The following is a 15194-nucleotide window of genomic DNA, read 5'->3' as shown; positions in this document are numbered from 1 at the left end:
TTGAGATTGGATTTGGGCTTAGGCCCAACAGGCTGTTATTGTTTTGGGCTCTGAAAGGGGCTTGTTGCACACTGAGTTTCCAAACTCACCCCCTTTCCTTAACCTCGCAGGTGAGCCTTGATGTGAGGGCTTGGGCCGAAGGGGATTCAGAGTAGCCACGGTGATCGTCTTTGGAATTTTAAATAAGCGTTGATTTTCATTGAATTTCCTTTAATTATTATTTATTTTTGGGTTGTAATAAGGTCATTTTAACTTTTCTTTTATTTCTTTTCAGGATTATTTTATTTTTAATAACTTTAAACCTGGTTGATAATTATTCAAATGGGCTAGACTTAGGACGTGTTTTTAAAATGATACTTGTTTTCAAAATATCTCAACGCCACGATTAATCAATTTATCAAAGACGTCTACTTAAAACAAATTTAAACACGATATAACAAAGTGTGGCGATGGTTGTGGGCATGTCTAGGATTGGATCCAATCAAAGAGCTTTGTACTTAAGCAGCCTTCATGGCTCACCTCCTCTGTCTCAGATACCTACCTGGTGCTCAGCTTCCATACACATTGTTAACTCAACAAAATATATGGTTTTTAAAACACTAAAACGGAACGTGGGTTTTCAACTCCAATGTGGCACGTCAGATTGGGCCATAATGTCTGGGCCGGGTTTGGGGTGTTACAATCCGGCTATTATGCTTGAGTATTCCATACATGAAAAAGTCTTACAAGAAAAGTTACCAAGTCATAGACCAAAAGTATTTAAAAATTACAACCTAGAAGCAATAGAGACCGATTAATACTTATTAAAAATAGTCTGAGGACCAAGGTGATTCTCCGAATGCCGAGTCTGATCCTAATTCAAAGGTTTACCTAAAATGTTAAACTTTATTGTGGGTGAGCTTATGAAAAACTCAGTGTCAGTCGAGCAATTATTTAAACTAACATAAATATTGAATACAATGAAATAAATTAGCTTTAATAGAAGAAAATAGGACCATCGTAGGAATTTCATATCATTACATAGCCATTATCAAATTGATGTCAAATGGTGGATGAGCATGGGACATCATTCATTAGAGTAACAATCATTAATTTTGATACCATTCAATACAACACAATACAACACATATCATAAATCAATAACATTTGAATATGTCGTGAGCATAATGAAATGCAAAAAGGTTCCATACCATTCGTTACAGACCATGAGTTCCCTAGAATCCGTCATCCAAACTCTAAAACATTATGGGCTTAAGCTCATTATGGTTAAAACCTCCAATAACAATATGCAAAAAATTCTGCCAGCAAAAATGCAAACAAGCTACTAGTAAAAATGCGATAAATCGCCATTCCTTTCAGAACTCCAGGTGTAGTGCACTGACTACAAATAATGTGAACTTAATATGCCACTAGTACTCCACGGAACTACTCTATCAACCACAAAATCCTAGCCCATTGCATATGCAATATGTCACACAATCTCATATATGATCATATCTCAATACTTTTCACATTCATTTGACATGCTCAGCATGTCCTAGATAATCACACCCTTTCAGTAAATGGAAACAGTGTTCTAGTATTTCAAACTACCATTGTGTTGGTATCAATCAATATCTTTCAATTTCACATACTTTACATATTTTCATTGTGCATTAATTGTAACATCCCGAATTAGGGCTTAGTCAGAATAGTGGCTTCAAGACCACAAATCCAAAGTAGAAATAATTATTTTATGATTATTATGAGCTCTATGATATGATTGCATATTTGTGTAAAAGTTTCATGAAGCAATTTTACTAATAAAGTGTCCAATTTGACATTTAGGATTAAACTGCAAAAGTTACAAAATGTGAGTTCTAGAAGCTTTAAGCATGAAATTGTCATGGATTATTAATTAGAGGTCTTTAAATAGCAATTTCCCAATTTTTATAATTCTGGACAAAATGGGCATGTATAGGAAAATTTTGAAAGAAAAGCCTTAAGGGCATTTTTGTCATTTGGTTCATAAAAGAATAAAATGGGAAAATAAAGCCAAAATTTTTCCATCTTCTCCAACCCATGGCTGAAATTCTTAAGATCTCCATAACTAGGGTTTTTTTCATCTTTCAAGCTTGATTGTATGTACATCCTAGCCCCATTTTTAATGCTCTTTACATTTTTGAAGTCCTTGTAACCCGATTTACCTATTTCTACCATTATTTTGAAGTAGGGTTCATGTTTGAAATTTGACCCATGAATGACATGCATGCCTTTTGATGTTTAATGGAGGAATATGAATGTTGGATGTGTGATGAACATCTTTTACCAAGTGATTTCTAGTGAAAATGGCTAAAAAGGACTTATTTGTAAGATTTGTAAAATGGGTAGTAAGATGCATGATTTAATGAGAAATGTGGACTTCTATGAGTATGTTATAAGTTCGGCTAGGCTTGGATAACAAAGAAAATGAACACATTTGTAACTCCCCTTACCCGTGTCTGACACCGGGACAAGGTACGAGGCATTACCAGACATAAGCGTACACATACATGCAAAAACCGGACCATAAAATTTCTTTTAATTCAAAACTTTTCAAACACATGCATGTCGCCCCTTATTTGGGTCAACGAAGCCCAAAACATACATCGGGATTGATTCGGCTAAACCGAGAACTTTGAGAAGTTTCAGGAAAACTTAGAAAATTTTACCATGAAGCAGGGTCACACGCCTGTGTGGACGTAGGGACAGTGTCCTCAGGCCATGTAACTCTCTGTTTATGACATCAGCATGCAAATTCAACCACACAACCAGCCCACATTCCCGTTCTCCAAGCCATGTCCCTCACACGGTTGAGACACACGACTGTGTCTCGGCCCGTGTAGTCAACACTTAGGCTATTTTTCGAGCCTTCATGTTACCCATAAACCCCTTACAACCTTATACATATTAAAACAACAAATCATGGCATCATTTTAGTGATTAAACACTCTTTATAAAGACATATTCATTATATTAACATGTTCTCTTACAGGCAATGCATCTACTCATGCAATACCAAGTCTAGATTCCTTAATTCACATTCATAAGACTTGTAATTTTGATGATCACTTTTACCATTATTCTATGGTTACCAACTTATCCATCAAGCATTCATGTTCAACCATTATCACGTTATTTTTATAACATGCAATTACTACATGGCTATGACCACCTCAATTGTTCATAGAGAATACATCCAACACACATGTCATATTACCAACCATGCATGACAAACAAACATAATCACATCATAAACATTAGACATGACATGAATAGCTAGGTTTACAAGCCATAATTAATATGAGCCATATCTCATGGCCATATACATATAACTCAATATAAGCCAATACATTTGGCCAAAGCATAATAATGCATGTCAATAAACTAGATCCCTATACATGCCACTCACTTGAAATTTCTATTATATGCTTCATTATTCCAAAAGTAGTGACTTGATAGTGTGATGCTGCCTCTGACGATCTCCAACCCCGAGCTAACTTGACAAAGCTAAAAGAAATGGAAATGAGGGAGTAAGCTTCATGCTTAGTAAGTCCATATAAAAATACTAAGCAATTTATCAATACGCTTCCACCAATTCTTACAACATGATCTCAAGGTAATACTCTCATAATTGCCTTTCTACCTATGTTCGGGTCAAGCTGTTTTCTCGAGTCATAGTCACTAAATTATTTATATCTAGAGCTAAAGGACTCCAAATAAAGATTTTTAATTTTCCGAGAAACTAGACTCATATATATTCTTACGATAAAATTTTCAAAATTTTTGGTTCAGCCAATTAGTACATTTTATTCTTCAAAGCCACCCGTGTTTTGCTATTTGACAGCTTCAACCTTTCTTTACTAAAAACTAATTATCTACTCACACGGGATTTGAATGATGTTCTCATTCATTTATTTTGAAAATAGACTCATTAAGGATTCTAAGCATTTAAATTGTAACCCATAATTATTTTTGTACAATTTTTAATGATTTTCCCAAATCAGGATAGGAGATTTCAAAATCATTTTGACTCTGTCTCACAACAATTTAAATATTGAATAATATGAAACTTTTTTGCTTACACCGTTTCTTCTATGTAAAACTAGACATATTAAGATTTAATTTCATATTTTATTTAGCCTCTAACTCAATTTCCACAATTTTTGGTAGATATTCAAAGTGAGACTATGGCTGCTGTCCAAAACTATTTTAGTGTAAATTAATGATACTAAGTTTATCACACCTTATTAATTCATTTTCACCACATTGGTAAAGATACATTTTTATACATTACAAGTATAGACCTATAATCACAAGGTCATCACAAATAATTCTCATAGGCATGAATTACCTATTTACATCTTCACCAAATGTGCATCATAAATCGAAATCATTTCTCATGAGCTTGGCATACATACTTGTGTTACTCAACATGCACATATTCATTCCTTACTAATCATACCACATGAATTGAATTCGCACCTCATCAATTTCATGTAAGTACCTGTACCACTCACAACATAGCCATAAGCTCTATCATTTCGACTAAAACCTTAAATTTTCTGCTGAACCATTTGGAATACCATAGGATAATAACTAAGCCTCAAGCATGGGATAAGATGCTGGCGCCATGTCCCAAACATGGTCTTACATTGGCTAGCACATCAAAGTCGATGACATGCCCCATATAGGTCGTACACTAACTTTCATATATCGAGGTTGATGCCGTGTCCCATACAGGTCTTACACTGGCTATCATCTATTGGTGTCAATGCCATGTCCCAGACAGGTCTTACATTGATACATGTCAAGCCGATGCCATCTCCCAGACAGGTCTTACACTGGCTTGCATACCTTGAGGCTGATGCATGTCCTAGACATGTCTTACACTGGCTCATCATACCATTACTCATAGATCCATTCAAGCCTTATATGTGAAATCAAACATTCAACGCATAATAATGATAAAGTTGTAATATTTACGCACAACTTACTTGTTTCAATGGAATGCCATATTCCATCAAAATTTTAATGTATTCAATCTTCGTAAAAATGTTATTAACATTTGGCATCACTTTTTCACACATAATGTAACAGCCCGATTTAGACCCTACTTGGACCCGTGGTTTCGAGACCACGAATTCGAGTCAGAAAAATATTTTAAAATTATTTTTTGTGTTTATTCTATGTGAATTTATGTCTTTGAAAATTTCGTGATTTAATTTTGTCGTTTAGGTGTCCAATTAAATAAAAGGACTTAATCGCGTAAATTTAAAAGTGGGTAGTTTGTTTTGTAAAGGGCTTATTTGTTGATGGCTTTCTAAATGGGAGTAGTTGTGATGAAATTAGCCCATTATATATGAAGTGGACGGTAGTGGGCATGATATATGTGATTTTATAATTTATTAACTAAGGTTAAAAAGTAAAATAATAAAAAAATAATATATATGTTATAATTTATGATAAATAAAACAAAGTGCTCATATTATTATTTCAACCATAGCCAAATATAAACAAAATAAATAGGAGAAGTTAGGTTCGGCCATCTTCCAAGCTAAAATCAAGGTTCGTTTTTGTTCGGTTTTTGATAATTTTTACGTTTTTGAGATCGTTGCTTCAAGTACTACAAAGCCCATGCTTGAATTTTTTATTTTGATGAATATTTTGAGTTGTGCCATTGTTGATAGCTTGTGATTTTTGTGGTTTGATGATGAAAAATGAAAGATATTTGAAATTTTTGATAATTTTGAGTAATTAGGACTTAATTGCAAAAATAATAATTTGAGGGACTAAAATGTAAACTTAATGAAATATATGGACTTGTATAGTAATGGGTAAGTTTCAGCTAAACATGGGTAATTGGAAATTTTGTGTATTTTGTGTTTTGTGCAATAGGGACTAAATTGTAAAAATTATAAATGTTAGGGGTAAAATGGTAATTTGCCTATTTATGTGTTTTGGGATAAATTGAATGAAAATATGTTTGAATGAGCTTAATTTGAATATCTTTAGATCAAGAACTAAAGAAATCGGATTTGGATCGGGGAAAAACAAAAGTTGTCGACTAGCTGCCCGATTCCGTTTTGTACCGTCTGAGGTAAGTTTATAAGAAAATAAACATTTGTATTTAATAATTAAATGTCAATTTTATATGCTGATATGAAATGTAGAATTTTTAATATGCTATGGCCGAAAATGATTAAATTTAACTACTACACTTTCGAGTTTGATTCGACCGAGTTACGACGTTCGAAAGTCCTGTATGAACCTTAGGAATAGTTAGGATATATATGTCATGACATAGGATTCCGATATATGTGTGCGAGTAAGACCATGGCATCGTTATATGATTCCGATATGTGTTTACGAGTAAGACCCTATCGGGGACAGTGTCATCGATATGTGACTACATGTAAGACCACGTTTGGGTCGTTGGCATTGTACGACTTGTGTGATTATCCGAGTGTCCTATCCAATTCCGAATGGTTCATCGGGCAAAGGTAAATTGGATACGAGTTGTATTACGGGTTAAACGGCCAGGTATGAATTAGTTTGTTGTTTTTTTAATGATAATATAAGTTTATACTTAATAAATTGTTTGTTCATGTGAAGTTGATATTAATAAATTTAAGTGTTGTTGGTATGTGAATTTGGCTTTGTGATTTTAAAAGTTGGCCATCAAGAAATGATTCATAATTATATGCAAGTGTGTGATTATATATATATAAATGGCCCTGTTGGTGATATACATATATGTATAAATATTTATGCAATATTATATTGTAATTTACTAGCTTATGTAAAAGTATATGCCGGTTTGATTATAATATAATTAGTTTTTTTGAAAGTTATAAGATAATAAGACAATTTTTCCTTTTGACCATTCGGCCTAGTTAATGTCCAGGTGCGAATGTATACATGGGGATTTATATACAGGTTGTAGGTCGAGATTAAATAGTATATAGTTTTTAATTACAATGTATTAGCCTAATTGAGTGGAACACTTTGTTAGGTTAATTATTTGCTTATGACTTGCTAAGCTATAATAGCTTACCGTGTGTATATTTGTTTCTATTTTTTTTTAGATTTTGAAAATCAAGTTATCAGCTCTGGGATCGTCAGCGAGGCTCATCACACTATCTGCTATTTTGGGTACCTTTATAAATTAAATGCAAATTATGGCATGTATAGACTAAAGTGTGCTTGACTTGATGAATTTTGGTTTTATATAAAAGCCATGTGAAAATGGCTAAATTATTATATTAATGATCGGTTATGATAGGTAAGACTTATATTAATCTTGGTTACTAAGTGGTGTGCCTTGAATGCATAATGTTTGTGATGAGCACTATATGTTTTGATAATGGCTTGCAGATTATGCTAAAAAATTCTTAGTCAAATGTTTAATGAGTCTATCTATTGATAATTTATGATGGAAGTTTGGGTGCATATATGACTTTTTAGACAGTAAGGTTCGGCATTGAATGAGTATAGATAAAACGTATGTATGGTATATTCATTATCATGTGATGGAAATATAAGATGTGACATTGTTTTAATGTTAGGTATTTATATTCTAATTTTATTAGCTTAATTAATAATGATAAATACTACATGTGGTTCATGATTTAAGCTGTCAACCATTTGATATATTTTGGATACTTTAATATCAAGTGTGGCCTTGGCTTTTTGGGTAAATGCGTACCTTGCATGAGCATAAGATGATTATGTTACATAAATACATGTATGCTAGATTTTGAATTGAATCTATATACAGGACGTAATTATAATATATAATAGACTTGTCTTGATTATATGTACATTCGGTCATGTAGCCTATTATGAATGACATTGGATTAATATAAATTATAAAATATTAGGTAAAAAGAAAAGTATATGCAAGTCACAATTGTAATGCTCATTTATTCAATAAGTTAGTACATGCGTACATGTATTTGGCCTTACATGTTAATTAAGTTTTCATGAGCTTGGTTTCGGAGATGTATTACTAATTATGTATGTCTAATACTTATATGCTAATGGTTATATGAACTTGTTAAATAAGTGTAAATAATGAATGCGTATAACATATATATGATAGCCAGTCAGACCAAGGGATGAAGTAAGTTGACTTATTATCAAATGCTTGCTATTAACAGTATTAATATCTAAAATATATGTCGTTCATAAAAATTTCCATGTTAATGCCATATTTATAGAATTGTTGATGCAATATAATTTAATATAGTTACCTGTAAACGTTATGCCTAATTTATATCAATAATATGAAATGTTCAAATTAAAAGTTCTGTTAGCTTACGATTTAAATCTTAATGAATTTTCCGAAACATATTATTGTGATTATTTAAATGTTTATTCAATTGTTCGGAATTGTGTTTTATTCTGTAATGCCCTGATGACCCAATTCCGGTGACGGATACGGGTTAGGGTTGTTACACATAATCCCATCAACATATAATTAAATACAATCATTGCAAAATATATTTCAAGTATATTAACAATAACATGGATAACATGTTTATTTAGTCACACAGACTTACCCCGAATGCAATTTCGGCTAATTACTCCATTTTAGTCCATAACCTCGTACTTTTCGATTTAAGCTCAAATCTCAATTCTCTTGATCTAACAAGATGGAATTCACTCATTTAGTCATTACATTAATTAAAACATTCTATAATTCACATTTTGGCAAAATGACCGTTTTGCCCTTAGACTTTACAAAAATTATAATTTTACCCCTAGGCTCATAAATCGATTTTTCTCAAATTTCCTCTCTTACCAAGCCTAGCCGAATTCTCTTTAGAACTATAACAACTCACAATTTCAATTATTTCAAACATTTTCAACCTATTTTAGAGACTTCACAAAATAGTCTCTTTAGGTGTTTTTCATGAACACCACTTCACTAAAGTTGTTTATTTAACAACCAAGATTCATTTTTTTCCATAAAATTTCAGCTAACAACATAAATGCTCTCATGCCAAAACCCTCGACTTTCATCCATTTTTCAAAATAGTCCCTTTATTAGAAAGCTCATGTTACAAGGGTCCTAAAAATGCAAAAATCATCTAGAAAGGTTATCTAAATCACTTACTTGCAAAGGATATAAGTGGATGATATTTTTTAGCTTTCAAAACCCCCTCTTTGCTAGTATTTTTGGTGGAGAAGGAGATGAGAAGAAGGTGATATCATTTCCCCTTATTTTATTTTATTTTTAGACAATTTAGCCACCAAACTTACCAAACTTTCAAAATTTTGTCAAATCTTGTCTCTATGGCCGGCCAAGCACCTTTTTAAGGTCTATTTGCACTTTAAACACCCCCAATTATGGTTCTCTAGCAATTCAACACCTTTGTCTAATAAAACAAAACTTTTTCCCTTTATGAGATTTAGTCATTTTTCGCAATTAAGCATGAAATCGCTAAAATTATTTCACCAAAATTTTCATGCACTCATATAATCATGCTATAACACATAAAATAACATTAAAAATAATTTCTCCAGCCCCAGAATAGTGGTTTCGAAACCACTATTCTGGCTAGGCCCAAAATTGGGCTATTACAATTCTCCCCCTTAGGGATTTTCATCCTCGAAAATCTTACCGAAAAAGTGGTTTTGGTATTCACATAAACTTTTCTTTTCCATAATCATTGATAAAGAACTTTCACTCGACTGTTCCTTTAATACTTATCTCTTTACTTTCTCATATTAGTCTTATAGGTGGTTCATTGCTATACTACACCTCGGCTGAATTTCAACCTCTATCTGAGAGTTCATACACACAAAAGTCTGATCTATGTCATCATGTCACATATACATACATACTTGAATATTTTCAAATTCATATAGTAAAACTAGTTAGTTCATCTTGACCTTATACTCTCTAATTTCACACAGTTCGATTAATGGAGACTAGTATTCCAAGAAATCTGACAATCATAAAGACACGAAGTCTCGTTAATCTGATGAGCGGGAATTCAGTACATGCCGGCATGATTTACAGATCTCATCAAACATCTAACAATAAGCTACATCATATTTTTCCTTTTTCCAAGATGGAAATAATTCTGATAAGGCCTCGAGAATAATCCTTTCTCATTTCTATTCTAATATCAGCAGTAGAGAAGATAGCTCTGGTAAAACCTAATGCTCGGCTCTAACCCTGTTAACAACTCAAATCTTTCTGTGGTATCGAATGCTCTATGCTATCACATTATCTTATTGTCTTAAAACACATCACAATTCATACAACAGTGCGTCACTGAAAATTACGAAGTCTCTGCCCAAGTACAGACTAGACTAGTTCAAATGCTTCGGTTAATAATATTCCCATTTGTCCAAACTTTGCTAATATGAAATAAATCATTAACTTCTTGATACGCAAATTTTATCATCCATGGCAACTTAAATCATATCAGAGTTTTCTAAGAAATGTACATTATTCGTTCAAACTATCTGTCTGTTACCCGTAAGGAGATGAAATCTTCATCTTAGACAGGAATATCTCATTCAACCTTTCAAACAGATAATCCACACAGATTCAACACTATAGTCGGTCTAAATCATTAAGAAATCCTCTCTTCCAGTCAATAGAACGATTCAACATGTAATCATTAAAAAATCACTTAACATGCAAATCAAAGATAATTTCAATTGCATTAGCTCAAGTAACACACATATCTCAATTGAAGGCAATAATTTCAATTAGCTTACTTGAGAAAAGAATTCTGCCATATCACCATACTTGAGAAAAGAATTCTGCAATAATTTCAATTAGCTTACTTGAGAAAAGAATTCTGCAATAATTTCATCACTTATACTTTCACCGATGTCAAATCCTAACACAAAAATTAGAGAAATCCAATTACTAAAATCACCATATCATCATGATCAAATCAGGAGCATAGTTATACTTGACATAGTTATATCAACCTGAAGGACACATTTTTGGACATGAGCCGTAATTTACAATTTACGGAATAAAAATGACAAGAAAACCAAGATAGAGGAACCCACAATAGAGAAATCCAGAAAGACATCATTCAAACCCATTGGAAATAATTGTAACAAGAACGATATACTTCCTGTATGTATATATATACATATCAGGCAGAGTAATAATTGGAACGGACAAAATCATAGCATCATACGCATTTTCTCTTCAGTTCCCAATAGTTGGAATGTAACAACATACCAGAAAGAAATAGGACCATGCAGATCATAAACCAATCGGACTGACAATGTCTTTGTCTAACATTAAGATTAGATAACACTCCCATATAACAAGAATTTCATCAGAAGATAGGTAGTCACTATAATACCTCTGAGAATAATGATCTCTTAAAATATGTCAAGAGAGACAGTCATCATCTACTCACTATGATTTCCATACTCAGACATCTCATGTTTCAAATATTATTCCTCTAACTATTTTTGTCATCACAAATCCCATATTATGACATTTTCTCAACCTCGCACCTCAATAATTCGATTTACCAAAGTAAATTTCTTCTCTAACTGTGACAATGTAAAATTCACATAATCTTTATGTCAACTTGATACCTTTCTAGCTCTGGCTTTACTTATCAACTCACTTTCAATCTCTAATCATGTTTATAGATATTTCTCCATTGAACTCTTTGGTTTTCATACTTATGAGTTTATTCAGCTCAAATCTCATGAAATTCCATTATAAAAAACCACTCTGGTAACAGGGCGAGGTCGAAGAGCCTCTGACTCAACTCTCATATACATATACAAATACATGTGACTCAACTTTCATCATCATAGCAACACCATCAAAATCATATCATTCATTTCAGAAAAACAAACATTCATATTTGTTTTATGCCAACTTTCCAGTTATCTCATTTAGACAAGTACACTTATACATGCACTCTGTGAATTTTGGATAACTTTTCTCGTCACATTCACTTAATTAAACATATCAAGCACATCATATCATATGAGGGCCAACAAACATGGATGAAATACATTACAATTAAAACTTTGATTTCGCACATCATCATATACATGTCATTATAATCATATAAATCTATCCGAACAATTTAACACATTTACTTAAGTTATATGAGCTTGCCAATCGTAATCATTCAAATAATTATACTTGAACATTCTTTCTACCTATATTTTTAGTAAGTTATCTAAACACATGCATTCACTCGAAAAAATCAATCATGTATACCTTGGAATTATCAATCAATCATAGATAAGCTCATTATGCCATGTACACCTTCTATTTCATGTTTCTCATATCACAAATATATACATATACATTTCATGAATTCTTATTCTTACTTTTCTGAGTTTCAACTCCTCATAACTGCACTTTATTTGAATACTTTAGTATCACTATCTACGTGACTAGGTGTAGCTTGGTTGGAGAGTACCTTTATCTAAAAAAGATAGTTCTCATTCGCGTCGGGATCGCACTATCACAAATTTGTGGCATGGATAGCTAAACTCTCACACATGCTAGGTTAGTCCAAGAACCGATGAAACCATAGCTCTGATACCACTAAATGTAACACCCTTTACCCTTGTCTGATGCTGGGACAAGGTACGAGGCATTATCGGACTTAAACATACACATACATGCAAAAATCAGACCATAAAATTTCTTTTAATTCAAAACTTTTCAAGCACATGCATTATGTCCTTTATTTGGGTCTACGAACCCCAAAACATACATCAAGATTGATTCAGGACTAAACTAAGAACTTTGAGAAGTTCTAAGAAAACATAGAAAATTTTCCCATGAAACAGGGTCACACACCCGTGTGGACGTAGGGACACGCTTGTGTGCCTTTGGCACGCCCATGTCCTCCGGCCGTGTAACTCCTGTTTATGACGTCAACATTCAAATCAAACCACACGGTCAGGCCACATGCTCGTGTCTCCAGGCCGTGTCCCTCACATGATTGAGACGCATGACCGTGTCTCAGCCCGTGTAGTCAACACTTAGGCTATTTTTGTGACAGCCCTAATGTGACCCTAGTCGGAAAGTGGTTTCGGGACCACAAGACCGAGTCGTAAAATAATTAATTGCTATATTCTATGCTTATTATGTGTGAACATGAGTATGTGGAAGTTTCATTCCCTAATTTTACCAATTGCATGAGAAATTGTTAATAGGGATCGATTTGAGACATGGTGAAAATATGATAGTCCAATTTAAAATGGTCTATTAGTGCATGTACCAAAAAGAGTGGACTTGCATGTCAAATAGACCATTTTTGAATGTGAATGGCCGGCCAACATACGCATGCATTATGGTGTTCCCTTGTCTTCATTTTTTTATATTTGGTGGGAATTATGTATAATAAATTTATATTAGTAAGTGGTGATAAAAACAAAGTTCCATCATCTTTTCTATCATCTTGCCGAAACCATAAGGAAAAAAAAAAGAAAAATGGAAGCTAGGACATTCGGCCAAGTGAGTTTATAGATTAAGGTATGATATCATGTGGTTCTTTTGGCATTTTTTTTTGTGAAGTTGAGTTGTTTTGATGCTCATAACATGACCCATGTGTTGATTTTTGAGTTGTGTTGCAAGAAACCTTTGGTTATGTTCTTATATGCCAAATTGATGATGTTCTGTAGTATGTGATTTGAAATGGTTATAGATGAATATGAACTAAGAAACATGTATTATTGAGTAAGTAGAAGATAGAATGGGGTTTAAATGGGAGGTCCATTTGATTTATTTTTGTCCTTGTATGAAAAGTGGTTCTTTGTTAAGGCCGAATGAGTCATGCTAGATTAGTTGAAAAGAATGTTCATGTTATGAGGTAATTTGAATAATTGACCGAAACATGGAAGGAAGGGCAAGATTTATAAATTATGTTTGAGGGTGAAAGGAATAATGAAAGTTGTATTAAGTTTAATGTGCATACTTTAGTCTAAGTGTTGAGGAGTATTCGGGTAAGATAGTTGAAATTTGGGTGTTGCCGATTTTTAAATTTAGATAATGGGAGTGGCTATAATGGGCATTAAGATGTTGAACTTAAGAAATTAGAAGTAAATGAACTTGATAGTATTTAAGAGATAGAGGTGATAGATTAATGTTGCACATTCGGCTATGGTTAGGCATGTTGATGATCTTATCTTGATTTAGATAATTAGGCATAAAAGGGTGGTAAAGGGGATGAAATTGTCGAATGATTAGTTGGGTAACAAAAGAAGCATTCGGCCATCACTTGAGAGCTTGTGTGATGTTGGGTTTAAAATTAGTAAAGGTAACTTACCTAATGCATGTGCATGTGTGATTAGATTTTTGATGATATGGTAGTTGCATGAGGTTATTAGCTGAATATACTAACTTACATATACATGTGAAATTGGATTGTAAATATTTAGCAAGGTGGTTAAACTAGTTAAATTATCGATTAAGCTCAAGGAGTTAAAGGAGATGAATCGAGCAAAGGCAAAGAAAAGGTCATCGAGTAGCCGAGTTGGAACCGTCTTACCCAACACGAGGTAAGTCATTAAGCATATAGTTGGTATTAATTCAAATGGTCATAACGTTTATGTAATGATGCTGAATGGAATGAATAAATATATATATGCATGTACGTATGTGATGATGAAAGTGTTGAATGAAAAGAAAAGAGGTGAGATGTATTGAGTTGTTGATCTCGGCACTAAATGTGCGAGTATAAACATTTATGACCACGAGATTGGCGCTACGTGTGCGGGTTTAAATTGTGCAGCACTAAGTGTGCGAATTGACTATGTAGCACTAAGTGTGCGAGTTTGACTATGTAGCACTAAGTGTGCGAATTGACTATGTAGCACTAAGTGTGCGAGTTTGACTATGTAGCACTAAGTGTGCGAGTTGACTATGTAGCACTAAGTGTGCGAGTTTGATTATGTAGCACTAAGTGTGCGAGTTGATTATATAGCACTGAGTGTGCGGACTTAATATATATTCTTGAATCATTATGGACACTAAGTGTGCGACGCTATTGAGTCGATCACGGACAGCGGATCGGGTAAGTGTCTCGAGTTCATGGCTAATAGGTGCTATGTCTATACTTGGTGTTGAGCTTGGTAAGTTTGAACCTATGTGACAAATATACTTGAAGTCACGTACATGAAATTTATCGTAGAATGGGTGAAAGGCCGTT

Source organism: Gossypium hirsutum, chromosome A08 (assembly GCF_007990345.1).
Source record: "Gossypium hirsutum isolate 1008001.06 chromosome A08, Gossypium_hirsutum_v2.1, whole genome shotgun sequence".
Classification (NCBI taxonomy): Eukaryota; Viridiplantae; Streptophyta; class Magnoliopsida; order Malvales; family Malvaceae; genus Gossypium; species Gossypium hirsutum.
This window is presented reverse-complemented; position numbering follows the sequence as displayed.